The sequence below is a fragment of the Mauremys mutica genome, chromosome 12, assembly GCF_020497125.1.
Source record: "Mauremys mutica isolate MM-2020 ecotype Southern chromosome 12, ASM2049712v1, whole genome shotgun sequence".
In the NCBI taxonomy this organism is placed as follows: domain Eukaryota; kingdom Metazoa; phylum Chordata; order Testudines; family Geoemydidae; genus Mauremys; species Mauremys mutica.
This window is the reverse complement of record NC_059083.1, coordinates 23,690,613-23,704,817: the sequence shown is the minus strand read 5'-3', so window position 1 is coordinate 23,704,817 and position 14,205 is coordinate 23,690,613. Positions and strand designations below refer to the sequence as shown.

The 14,205-nt window shown below is 48.5% G+C and overlaps 1 protein-coding gene and 1 pseudogene across 1 annotated transcript in view; both read right to left on the bottom strand.

Moving 5' to 3' along the window:
- The window catches only part of LOC123344891 (butyrophilin subfamily 3 member A2-like), a 188,937-nt gene that overhangs the window by 26,444 nt on the left and 148,288 nt on the right, over window positions 1-14,205 (bottom strand). The gene's annotated exons all lie outside the window — the stretch shown is intronic.
- The window catches only part of LOC123344868, a 70,369-nt pseudogene continuing 65,363 nt past the window's right edge, over window positions 9,200-14,205 (bottom strand).

Below are 14,205 nucleotides of genomic sequence, written 5' to 3'. Positions count from 1 at the left end.
TGCTGGACCTCATCAGTGTTTTGGGGGAGGAAGCTGTCCAGTCCCAGCTGTGCTCCAGCCGTAGGAATTATGATAATGATGGAAAGGGGCCTTGACCGGGATGCACTGCAGTGCAGGGTTAAAGTGAAGGAGCTGCGGAGTGCCTACTGAAAAGCCCGTGAGGCAAACAACCTGCCATTTCTACAAAGAGCTGGATGCAGTACTTGGGGGCAACCTCATCTCCACTCCGAGGACCACCATGGACACTTCAGAGCCCAGTTTGTGGGAATGTATTGCTAACTTGGCGGATGGGAGTGTGGGAAGCTAAGGCATGTAGGCTTCAAGGACGGGCTAATTAGGCTGTGAGCTGTGTTGTGAGATGCTGGCCTTGGCTGGTTCTCACTGCTAGTAGGCCATAAACAGGCTAATAAATCAGAAGGTTGTACAGGATGACAATTATCCAATGAAGTTATAGCTGTGCCTGTGTGTATCTTATTAACCAATTAGCAATTGCTTGATTGCTTGCCATAATTGTATATAAGAAGTATGCTGGAGAGAAATAAACAACTCTGCTACCAATCACATTGGTTGTTGGGCTTTGTCCATGCCCGCACGAGACGCACTGAGATGCAACACAGTTAAACAAGGCAGGAGGAGGAGGAGGAAAGCAGGAGCAAGAATGCTGGGGAGGAGGGAGACACCCCGGCAACCCTAGATGCATGCAGCCAGGAGCTGTTCACAAGCCAGGAGGAAGGTAGGCAGTCGCAGCGTCCGGTGCTTGGGGAAGGACAAACACCAGAGGAGGTGCCCAGTAAGTGGCTTTCATTTTAGAACATCTATAAGAACATAAGAATGGCCATACTTGGTCAGACCAAAGGTCCATCCATCCCACTATCCTGTCTACCAACAATGGCCAATGCCAGGTGCCCCAGAAGGAGTAAATCTAACAGGTGATGATCAGTGATCTCTCTCCTGCCATCTGTCTCCACCCTCTGACAAACAGAGGCTAGGGACACCATTCTTTACCCATCCTGGCTAACAGCCATTAATGGACTTAGCCTCCATGAAATTATCCAGTTCTCTTTTAAACCCTGTTGTAATCCTAACCTTCACAACCTCCTCAGGCAAGGAGTTCCACAGGTTAACTGTGCGCTGTGTGAAGAAGAACTTCCTTGTATTTGTTTTAAACCTGCTGCCCATTAATTTCATTTGGTGGCCCCTAGTTCTAATATTATGGTGGTAGGTAAATAACTTTTCCTTATTCACTTTCTCCACACCACTCATGATTTTATATACCTCTATCATATCCCCCCTTAGTCTCCACTTTTCCAAGCTGAAAAGTCCTAGCCAATTTAACCTCTCCTCATATGGGACACTTTCCAACCCCTAATCATTTTAGTTGCCCTTCTCTGAACCTTTTCTAGTGCCAGTATATCTTTTTTGAGATGAGGAGACCACACTTTTACACAGTATTCAAGATGTGGGCATACCATGGATTTATATAAGGGCGATAAGATATTCTCCATCTTATTCTCTATCTCTTTTTTAATGATTCCTAACATCCTGTTTGCTTTTTTGACTGCCACTGCATACTGCATGGACATCTTCAGAGAACTATCCACGATGTCTCCAAGATCTTTCTCCTGACTCGTTGTAGCTAAATTAGCCCCCATCATATTGTATGTATAGTTGGGGTTATTTTTTCCAATGTGCATTACTTTACATTTATCCACATTAAACGTCATTTGCCATTTCGTTGCCCAATCTTTTTGAAGTTCTTCACAGTCTGCTTTGGTCTTAACTATCTTGAGCAGTTTACGACCCTTACCTGCTGCACTCAACTCTCATCACCATGCATTTTAGCCAGCCTGAAGTGCAGCACTCATTGCACAGCACTCCAGACAGGACATAAGCACATCTGTGATTGTAACATTCCCCACCCCACCCACTTCCCTTTTCTGTTTCCCAAGCAGTTGTGTTTATTTTCAATAAATGAGTTTTCTTTTCAATAAATGGAGTTTTTGGCTTTGAAAACATTCTTTATTATTGCATTAAGTAAAAGATACCTTAGCCCAGGAAAGCAACAGGCACTGCAAGTCAGTGTAGCAAATCTAGATTCCTACTAACATTGGAACCACTGCATTTCACCCTCGTGCAGGGCGCCAAACATTACTGGTGGCTTTCAGCCTCAAATTGTTCCCTCAAGGCATCCCTAATCCTTGCAGCCCCACACTGGGCCCCTCTAATAGCCCTGCTCTCTGGCTGTTCAAATTCAGCCTCCAGGTGTTGAACCTCTAAGTTCCATGCCTGAGTGAATTGTTCACCCTTCCCTTCACAAATGTTATGGAGGGTGCAGCATGCGGATATAACTGCAGGGATGTTGTCATTGGCCAGGTCCCGCTTCCCATACAGAGATCACCAGCGGCCCTTTAAATGGCCAAAAGCACACTCCATAGTCATTCTGCAGTGGCTCAGCCTGTAGTTGAACTGTTCCTTGCTGCTGTCAAGGTTCCCTGTGTAGGGTTTCATGAACCACAGCATTAACGGGTAAGCGGGGTCTCCAAGGATCACAATGGGCATTTCAACTTCCCCCATGGTGATCTTATGGTCTGGGAAAAAAGTTCTGGCTTGCAGCTTCCTGAAAAGGCCAATATTCCAAAAGATGCATGCTTCATGCACCTTTCTGGGCCAGCTTACGTTAATGTCAATGAAACGCCCACGATGATCCACAAGCACCTGGAGAACCATAGAGCAATACCCCTTCCGATTAATGTACTCGGAGGCTAGGTGGGCTGGTGCCAGAATTGGAAAATGCATCCCATCTATCGCCCCTCTGCAGTTAGGGAAACCCATTTCTGCAAAGCCAGCCACAATGTCATGCACATTACCCAGAGTCATGGTTCTTCTGAGCAGGATGCGATTAATGGCCCTGCAAACTTGCATCAACACAATTCCAACGGTCGACTTTCCCACTCCAAACTGGTTAGCAACTGATCAGTAGCTGACTGGAGTTGCCAACTTCCAGATTGCAATATTCTTCATCGGCAGGGCAGCTCTTAATCTCGTGTCCTTGCGTCGCAGGGTGGGGGCGAGCTCATAACACAGTCCCATGAAAGTTCTGCAGCCACTGCTCGCCATCCCAGACTTGCATGACGATGTGATCCCACCACTCAGTGCTTGTTTCCCGAGCCCCAAAGAGGCGTTCCACGGTGGTGAGCATGTCCGTGAATGCCACAAGCAATCTTGTGTCATATGCGTTATGCGAGTCGACATCATCATTGGACTCTACACTGTCAGTTTGTAGCTTAAGGAGTAACTCGACTGCCAAATGTGACATGCTGGCAAGACCCATTAGCATATTACTCAGCACTTTGGGCTCCATTCCCGCAGATTGAAAGGGAAGACAGAGAGCACAGTACAAAAACGTTGAAAGATGACGCCAAATGTGGATGGAAGCACAGCAATTGCTGGGAAGCGAAGCGATGCATCACGGGGTGTTGGGACAGGACTCAGAATTCTCCACACCCAGGGGCGGCTCCAGGCACCAGCACACCAAGCACATGCATGGGGCAGCAAGCCGCGGGGGGGGGGGGGGCGGCCTGCTGGTCGCCATGAGGGTGGCAGTCAGGCTGCCTTCGGCGGCATGCCTGCAGGAGGTCCACCAGTCCCGCAGCTTCAGTGGCAATTTGGTGGCGGGTATGCCGAAGGTACGGGACCAGCGGACCTCCTGCAGGCGCGCCGCCGAATCCCCATTACCAGCGGACCTCCCGCATGCGTGCCACTGAAAGCCGCCTGCCTGCCATGCTTGGGGCACCCAAATACATAGAGCCGCCCTGTCCGCACCTCCCACCCCCTTCTCACAAGCCACAGCACCAGAATGGGAAGAGGTGCTCTGTGGGATAGCTGCCCATAATGCACTGATCCCAATGCCGCCTCAAGTGCCACAAATGTGGCCACACCAGTGCACTTGCAGCTGACAGTGTGAACTGCTGTGGTCTCCGAGGGCTGGTTTAACTCACAGAGCTCTACATCTGCAAATGTAGCCACACCCTAACTTTCAATAACCTGAGTGCTGCATCTGATCAGGTCCAACATTTCATGGAACACTCCCAGCATCAATCAAAAGCTGTCTCCTGATCAAGGGAAACCAACCAATGTGCAAATCAAATATTTTTTAGCCAAAACTATATCCCACAACAGGCAAAGGTTGTTAAAAGTGGACCTATTGAAGATACAATGGGTCTGGTAATGGCACACAATCAACCCAATCACAGTTTTCAGTCTGTTTGCCAAGGCCTTTGAGAAAAGTTGTTAGTTGGATCAATGCAGGGACACAGATCTCCCATCCTTTACCTCCTCAAGGTGCCCCTTCTGAAGCAAAGGGGTGAGAATTGCTCAACAACAACTAAGTGGTAATATCTTCTCCTTGATGCCCCCTGAAAAATCTGGAGCAAGTCAGTCCCCAAAAGGGTCCAAAAGGCTTTGCAAAACTCAACAGGCAAACCATCATTACCAGGTGTCTTCCCTGGAGCATTTAGGGCATGTGACAATGTATGGATTCCGGGGGACATTTGAGCATATTATGAATATTAATATTGTACAATTGCAATGAGTTGTGCCAGATATGCCATGTAAGATATCTACAAAAATGTTATAATCTGCCAAATATGATAATCTCATTTATATGTTTGTATCATCTTTGTATTCTGGGTTATGTATATGTATCTGTAGGAGGCTAGGGAACCACGGAAGATTTTGTTACGGCCTAGCTTAGGCAGTTCCGCTTTCTCAGCCTCCGGTTATTGTAGAACACAGCATGCTAGTTTTAACCTGCCGTAACTGGCTGGAATTGCTGCGTGGTAAGCCCCTAGGCTGTTGGCCAAAGGGGCGGCCCCGAAGGGTGGAGAGTTCCTATTGCATTATGTATGAGCTGGTTTGCTGCTGTTTGTATAAATATGAGCATGCTTTGTGTTTGCTTTTGGACTCCGAACCAGGCCGAGCTCCAGGGCGCTGGGTTCCCCACCTCCGTGACAGCAACACTTGGAGTCCCCGTTGTGGATGTGTCACTTTACCTTCATTAAAGCCAATAACTCACAGTGTGTGTGGGCCTTGTTCTTACAGAGCACCCTGGGAGGGCCGGGGCCTCCCTGGAACGCAACATTATCTATGCATGTCTGTATTACAAAACTTGTGATATGCTTCTGGGTGACACCCCGAGACAGTTTGACATCAGCACTGCGTAGCCTGCTTGATGGCCCATTGAGGACCATCAGCTATACAATTGACCCTTATAAAGTACACTTATAAAGTTTGCAGGTGATACCCAACCTGGGAGGGGTTACAAGTGCTTTGGAGGATAGTTTTATAATTCAAAACAATCTGCACAAATGGTCTGAGGTAAATAGGATCAAATTCAATGAGGGCAAATGCAAAGTGCTCCACTTAGGAAGGAACAATCAGTTGCACACATACAAAATGGGAAATGACTGTTAAGGAAGGAGTACTTCGGAAAGGGATCTAGGGGTCAGAGTGGACCACAAGCTAACTATGAGTCGACAGCATAACGCTGTTGCAAAAGAAGCAAACATCATTCTGGGATGTATTAGTAGGAGTGTTGAAAGCAAGACATGAGAAGTAATCCTTCTGCTCTACTCTGCGCTGAATAGGCCTCAGCTAGAGTATTGTGTCCAATTTTGGGCACCACATTTCAGGAAAGAAGTGGACAAATTGGAGAAAGTCCAGAGATGAGAAATAAAAGTGATGCAACCAGAACGTCAGATTCAAACCGCCCAGACAGGAAAATGAATTCAAATTTTCGCGGGTCATTTCCTGTGTGGCTGGCCAGAGAATCCAAGCTCGGAATGCTGTCCAGAGCGTCAACAGAGTGGTGCACTGTGGGATAGCTCCCGGAGCTGCTAAGTTCGATTAGCATCCACACCAAGCCTAATTCGAGCTAGCAAGTGCGAATTTAGCGTTACTCCACCTGCCGGGGTGGAGTACCAAATTCGAACTAAAGAGCCCTCTAGTTCGAATTAAATGGCTTCCTGGTGTGGATGGTTGAGCGGTTAGTTCGAATTAACGCTGATAAATTCGAATTAAAGTCCTAGTATAGACCAGGCCCAAGAAATCATATGGTACATCATGCACCAAAGAATTATTTAAAACCAGATATGTTTGGGGCTCTTTTCATTTTTTGTTTCTGAACCTTTAGGGATGCATTAGATTCATATTTTCACTTTTTTCCCAAAACCACAAGTTAAAATCATTTTTACTGGTATACTTAGTGAAAACTGTGATTCTTAAGCAACCATTTGATCCCAGAAGCATGCGCTTTCAGAATAAAAACACCAAATACTGTCATCCTCATGGTAAAATTGCAATAGTCGGTAACACTGGTTATATGTATTTGTCTACCTAGACACACATGACATCGGTATCAATGACAATTGCACTGAATACAGCTAAGGACACGGTTACATTTTTTTTCTGGATACAGGCCCTAGTTTGCAAGCTGAAATTGCAACCATTGATTGACTGTTACCGCTCCGAAAGGTTCCATATACCTAAAATGGCCTTATGTTCCTATGACAATTAATACCATTTTGGACTTCCAATATTATGAACTTTTCATACCTTTTAATTAAAAATAATAAACCTAATGTCTGTAACTAATTCTCCCATTCTGTGAACACTGAAGCACAAGCTTTTTGGAGGTAGCTGCCCTGGGACATCTGTAAGGTGTGTGGTAGATGCTGCCAGGTTTATCGGCTGAGGACGTCCTGATTTTTTGTACCACACAGGTGGCAACCCTAGTTCAAAAGTTTTTCTCTTTGGTAAATATTTTCATTCAGATACATTTCGGCGCTGTCCTTCATTCTGACAAGTTTACTTTTTTCCCCTTCCAAACAGGGGCATAGTTTGCTGTTGGCAGGTGCCCCTCCAAGTTTGGTTTCCCAGCCTCCAAAATTTTCACAGCCCCTTGCCAGGGGTTGTGTGAAAAACAGCCGCCTGTCAGATTTAGCCATCAGGTTTAGCTAACAATGATGGTTTATGATACTTTCCATATCATGTCTTGCTTTTCTATCTGAATTAACTACCCCAAACTTTCCACATGGGTATCTCATTCCGAGGCCCCTGCCTGTCGCATCTCTCCTCATGCCCACGAGGACCCCCACACATACACTTGCCACATCCTTCCTCACCCCCCGCTCCTGAGAAACACCCACACGCTGCTCACCATGTGCCTCCTCACCTCCACCCCTCAACAAAATTCCCCAACTGCCACTTGCCTCATCCCTCCTCATCCCCCAGCCCCTGCAAGATCTCCCAGTATGCGGGTCACTGTGTCCCCCCTGTCCTCCACCCTCCCCCCAAGACCCCCCCATGCACCATGTCTCTCCTCTCATCCACCCCCTACCCATGAGATACCTCTGCCCATCACTCGCTGTGTCCCTCCTCTCCTCCATCCCCTTGTCCGCGAGACCCCCACCCATCACTCATTATGTCCCTCCTCTACTCCACCTCCCCATGAGACCCCCACATCACTCTCCTCTTGCCCAGCCCCTGCCTGCAAGACCCCCACCCGCTCACCTCAACCCTCCTCACCCCTCCTCCCGCTCAAGACCTCTCCCCCCCTTGCTGCATCCCTTATAAACACTGCCCTCACAGGGGCAGGATAGTGATGCAGTGAGTGGTGGCACCTGAGCAGGGAGGGTGCAGGGCCTGGGGCAAAGTGCGGGAAGGGTCTGGAGTGGAGCAGGGGCAGGGCCTGGGGGTAGAATGTGGGTGCAAGAAGTGGGACATTGAACTAATCTCATTGGTGAGTGAAATCTAAACACAGAACTCAACCCGTGTGGGGTTTGAGCCCTGCTTTGTAACTGCCCTGAGATTGGACCACAAGTTCTTGAGCTGCCCACAACAATTACAGCTGGAATATTAAAGTGGAAGAAACAAGAAGAATTGTTTGTAATGTTTTTATTTTACAGTAAGTAGCTGGAATTAATACAAGCGGGTCAGAGGAGATGATCACAACAGTCCCTTCTGGCCTGGAGGAACCTATGAGAAAGGAGCAGGGCCGGCTCTAACATTTTTGCCGCCCCAAGCAAAAAAAAAAAAGAGTGCCGCACTGCCCCCCCTGAGTGCTGCCCGACCCCTCCCCGAGTGTCGCTTCGCACCACCCAAATCCCCACCCCCCCAGCGCCGCGTCGCCCTGCCCAAGTCCCCGCCCCCCGAGCGTCGCGTCGCCCAAGTCCCTACCCCCCCGAGCATTGCGTGGGGCCGCCCTAGTCCCCTCCTCTGCCAGCGCCGCTGCGTCACACCGCCCAAGTCCCCTCCCCCGCCAGCGCCGCCTGGCCAAACCAAAAACAACAAAAACAATATTTTTGTTTGTTTTTGTTGTTTTTGGTTTGGCCAGGCGGCGCTGGGGGAGGGCGGGGACTTGGGCAGCGCGAAGCGGCGCTCAGGGACGGGCAGGGTGGTGCTCTCTTTTTTTGCTTGGGGCGGCAAAAATGTTAGAGCCAGGCCTGCTCCGGGGGGACCCAGGGGCAAGGAGGGCAGAGCAGGTGAGGATCTCACTGGGGATCAGGGCTGGCTCCCCTCATTGGCACAGTGCCACCGTGTGTGTGTGTGTGTGTGTGTCAGTGTTTGGAAGTGGCACCTGCATCAGCCCTTTCCCCTCCATCACGTTGCGGAGTTTAGTTTCACTTTCCCTCACCCCAGGGCGCTGCTGGGCCCAGTCCCAGGAGGGCGAAGCTCACCTGAGCTCAGGACTGCATGCTGCCTGCCCCAATGGCTCTGTCTCTCAGCTGCTCCGCCGCAGGCTCCCACTGACTGTCCTGTGCAGCGCCCCTCGTTGTGGGGGCGGGTTTGCCCTGCCATGCTCAGCTGACTCCCGTGGTGCCCCCAAATCTTGGTGCCCAAGGTGGCCGCCTAGTTCGCCTAGTGGTTACACCAGCCCTGCCCAGCCCCCACCTCTTCCTATCCCCAACCTGTGTTAGTGCTCCCCCCTGCTCATCCCCCTTCTGCCCTTCCTGTAGCCCCAAGGGTTCTTCCCCCTCCTCCTCCATCTCCTGGGGCTGCAGAAAGGGAGGGGGAGGAGCTTCCAGGGGCCACAGAGATGAGGAGCCAGAGGCTGGGTAGATGGGAGACCTCCAAGGTCAGAGAGACCGGGCTTCATGAGGCTAGAGAGGCTGATTTCCAGTTCCCCCATCTCCTGTGTGTCTCAGGGACACAGTCGGAGCCGAGTGTCTGTGTCCATCACCCAGAACCAGGGTCGGATTCTCTCCCCAGGGACGGAGCCCGGCTGGAAAGTGAAGATCGGGGCCTCGTCACCAGCATCGATAAATGTCACCTGCCCCCGGTCACAGTCCAGACAAACCCAGATCCTGCTGGGCACCCGGCTCAGGGGCAGGGGGGTCAGAGGGGAGGTGAGAGCCCGGAACTGACCCTCCCACCGCCCCAGAGCCCAGATCCCCCCCTCAGGGCTAGGCCTGATCCATTCTTTCCTCCTCACAGACTCTCTAGCCACCCCCACAGCCCAGTATTGTCCAGCCCCCACATCCACCTCCCAGCAATGTCTCCCCGTGATGAATCCCTCACAGCCCAGCACAAAGGCCCTATAATCAAATCTCTCAGGGTTGTTGGGCAGTTGCTGAAGTATGGCTCCCCGTCTCACACATTTCCCACCCTCAGACAGGACAAGTTGGGGATGAGCCGTGTCTGGATCCAAAGTCACATTCACTGGGAAGAGAAAGAATCAGAGCATTAGGGGCAGAGCTCAGCCCCAGGGGAGGGTTAGATGGTCTCAGTGACACAATCTGCCCCAGCTGGAGACTGACTCAGGGAATTTCCTTCCTCCAGGATGTACCCGGCTCTGAATGGGGAACAGCTCTGAGATGTCAGCACAGTGCAGGGGAGAGTCACTCTTGAGGGAAGTGACAGACAGGGGAGGCTCTATGTCTTTTGCTGCCCCAAGTACGACAGTCAGGCAGCTTTTGATGGCACGCCTGCAGAAGGTCCACTGATTCTGCACCTTTGGCATCCCCACTGCTGAATTGCCACCGAATCCACGGGGATTGCCACCCTCACTGCCCACTGCTGCCCTCACAGCAACCGACAGGCCACCCCCCACGGCTTGCCACACCAGGCACACGCTTGCTGTGCTAGTGCCTGGAGCCGGCCCTGGTGACAGAGCAAGATGATTTGCTGAACCAAGACTCTGAATGTTTCTCATCCTGGTCTTCCCCTGATGGGGACTAGAGACCCTGGAATCATAGGGAAGCCCTGGTATATTTCCACTCATATCATTCACATGGTCACAATTATCTTCTCCCTGATGTGCCCTCCCTCACTTCATTTTAAAACCCTGGAGCTTGGCTCTCTCTTGTTGATGCCAGCATGATGCCTGCTCCATCCTGCCACATATCTGAGCTCTGTAGAGAATGACAACATTCAATAGATCCCTAACTAAAATTCTGTAGCTAGTCATCAGGGCCAGCCAATGAGAATGATCAGTCCAGATTTCAGTTTTTAAAAATTGGGATTTTGATTTAGAAGCAAGGAGCTTCTCCAAGAGACAGAAGTTAGGGGTGGGGAGAGAAGAAAGAGGGTTTGGAAATTACTTCATGAAGGAGAAGGTGACAAGGATGGTTAAAAATAGCAGAAAGTTGGGATTTGGTGGAGAGAGGAAAAAGGAGAGAAGACAAAAGATGCAGAATTTGAAGTCTGAGTTGAGTGACTCGTTGGTTTGAACTCTGGGGGCTGGTCACTCTTGTTCCTCTACCTGACACCAGGGCTGGGATCCTAAAGGACAATAACTGCTCAGTCACTTGGAGCAGGATTATGGGAGAAATGTGTAAGGAGCATGTGTTGTGGTAGTTCTTTCCTCTCCCTCATTTGAACCTCAGGACTCTGTCTTCTCTGAACAGGGATAATATTATACTACACTTTCCTCTTTGTTTTTGTGTGCAGTGAAAGGGAGCAGGATCTCCCATTGATTAAATCTGAGTTGTAATTACCTGCATTGCTTAGGGATCTCCTCCACTCTGAAACAAACACATAGATGGGGGATGAGAATTAAGCCAGACAAATTCAGCATCAATAGAATTCATTATCACAGAAAAGGCTGCATCACAGACAGAAACAAAACAAAAAATGCCCTTACCTAGGTCTACTTGAAGTTTACCTAAATAACAAACAAATAAAAGGACATCCCGTAAAAGCTTCTCCTGGGTGAAATTAACCATTGCCTGCCCCCCAATCATTGATTAATTGGCCTGTCTACTGTGCATTGTTTTACACCAGTACAATCCTAGGGATTGGACACAGGATAAGCCACACCAGTGCAAGTCACTTTTCACACTGGTGTAGCTGCATTAGGGGTCTGACCAAGTGCAGTTCTATAAGGAAAGCAGAAGGCAGCACAAAACTCTCTGTGGCCTTTATGCCAGCCTTGAGCTGGGTTAAAGGTCACACTTATAATTCACATGCCTCACCTACATGCCAGGACTGTGGGCACTCAGTGCACAGAATCCTGACCCAGGTGACACATCCTCACTTCAATCCTGGGCTGCCATCAGCCCCTCTCGGAAGTTCTTTTTATAGAGCTGGCCTGGAGTCATTTCTGCCATTGGCATCAATGCACAGTCCCCCTGGTCACCCACTCCATGCTGTCTCCTGAAGACACATGTACAATACTGGCTTCCGACCCATTACCGATATAACAAGTTAGGCAATTAGTATTACTCATGGTTTTCAAGTTGACATTGTCACATTCATTCAAAAATATTTCAGAGCATATCACTGGTTCTACCAGGAGAAAATGGAACTTACTGATAGTGTTGAGATGTTTCCCTGAAAAAGAAAATATAAATAAAATTATGTAGGGACTTTTTCAGTGACTCTAGATTTAAAAGGATCTTTTCATTATGAGTCCTTGTGTAATAATAACGATGCTGTTCTAAGCCAAGCCATTGCAGCTCTCCAGGGACCTGCAGGTTGAGTGCCCAGTGGAGGAGAAATCAGTGACACAGAGTTTGGGTACTTTCTAAGTGTAATTTGATTTATTTACACACAGACCTGTCCTAGAACAGAGATGGCCATGAACAGCACACAGGCAATCCTTTCTTTGAAGAACTTCACCTAGCATCAGGGCTTGGTTCCCAGGAAACACCAAGAATTGATGCCAGTTGACTAATAAATCATACTCTGTTTTGAAAAGGCTGTTTCGTGTCATTGAAAAAACTTGCTGTGGCACATAAGTCCCTGAAGAGCATACAAGCCTCTCTTCAGGAGTCTGTCTAAGTGTAGACTAGCTGTGGAGAGCTCTTGGTGTGAAAACCCGAGTTCTGCAGCCCGGAGGCTCAGTTAAGGAGGTGATGAGGCTTTGAGGCCTACTGTGAAGGAAGACTGAGATCTTTTGGATGTGTGGCAGACTGAAGGGGTTCCTCCAAGGGACTGTTTAAGAGCTGGAGTGTGGATCCATGATATTTGGCTCCTAGAGAATCTCAAGAATTGACTCTAACCTGAGATCAAGACAATGAGCAAATTCTCCTGTTACTTGTTCAGCTTCCTCTTCCTGAACATTTGCAGAACCCCAAACTAACAACACAGCCTGTCTTCCCCACGACAGAACATTTGCTCACAAACTAAAACAAAGTTTAAAAAAAAAAGAAAAACTTGGAAGACTCTGTGTACTGGCATCCCCAGATAGAGCCTTCCATAACAAAAATGAAAAGCCATTCATTAATACTGTAATAATCTTTTGAATATACTAGAATTAAACAGCAGAAACTTCATAAGGCAAGGATTTTTGTTCGAGCCAAGGGTACTTAAAACCCCCAAACCACATTGATTATAGTGGGAGTTGGGAACCTAGCTCCCTCAGGCTCCATTGATAATCTAAACTGGTAGAAACCAAGTGTAGGCTTATTTTAAGATGAAGAGGAACAGGTTTAAGTTAACCTGAAATAAACTCCACTTAAATTGATGTGTCCACACAGAGGTTTGCATTGGTTTAACAAAATCCATTTAATTTCACACCTTAAGCTGATGTAACTTTCTCATGTAGAAAAGTCTAAATGGTCTTTTCTAAGGAGAAAATCTCATTCTGATTACACTGCATTTTCCCCATTAGAGCTTTACCTCTTAACATGAACAGAAAAAGAGTAAGGCTGATGAACACCAACAAAATCACCAGAGTCACACTGCAAACCACCGGCCAAGGAGACATTCTTGGGAAAAAGAAATCTGAAACACAAAGCCCACATTAATTTGGTAATAATAAACACTATACTACAGTTTGGAATGACAAATAATGTGATATTCAGCAGGGTGTGACCTTTGTGTCAGGGATGTGCCTTTTCCCTGTGAAAATCCATCCAATAATTGGCCAAGTGATAAGCCTCTGGAAAATTTTCGTTTGTGCACACTCAGAGTTCTTAGAGTTTAGCCGCTAAATTCTCTGATGGTTTTGTCCTTACAGAGTACGCTCCATCCCCTCACAGCCCCTACTGCTGACCAGACCTCACAATTGACATCCCCACACTCCAGGTCAAGGATAGAAGGGCAAAGCTGAGCTTTCCCTGTAATTGCTGCTCCAAGCTGGTGTGGGGTTGGGCACTAGAATGGACAGCAGGGGGCCTGTCTGTCCTGTGCTCTCAGTGCCTACTCTGCTGGTGTCTAGGCAGAACGGAGGTAGGTGACTGACTAGAATATAATCGACGGGGGGAAAGCTAGACCTGGAAGGAGGTTAAGGAATAGATTAGAACAAAGTGCTTGGTGAGGCTGGTTCTGGAGTGAGAGAGAAACTGTGACTGGGAATGAGGTGGAGCTGGACACTGGGTAAGAAGAGTGGGAACTAGTGTGGGAAATGGCAGGACTGAACGTGAGAACTGAGACCAGATGAGGAACGGGGGCAAAGGGACAGACTAGAACAAGGCCTGACAAGGAGACTGGGACTGGGAACCAGTAGGGGAATGGGGAAGAGGAAGGGGAGTCAAATCTGACAAGGAGCTGGAGTGTGGGGTTACATCTGAGGCTGGTTGGACAAAGAGACAGTGCAACCAGCTTTCAGAATGGAGAGAGGTAAATAGTGGTGGCCCCAAGGGTCTGTTTAGGAGCAATCCTATTCAACATATTCATAAATGATCTGGAAAAAGGGGTAAACAGTGAAGTGCCAAATTTGCAGGTGATACAAAATTACTAAAGATAGTTAAGACCCAGGCAGAC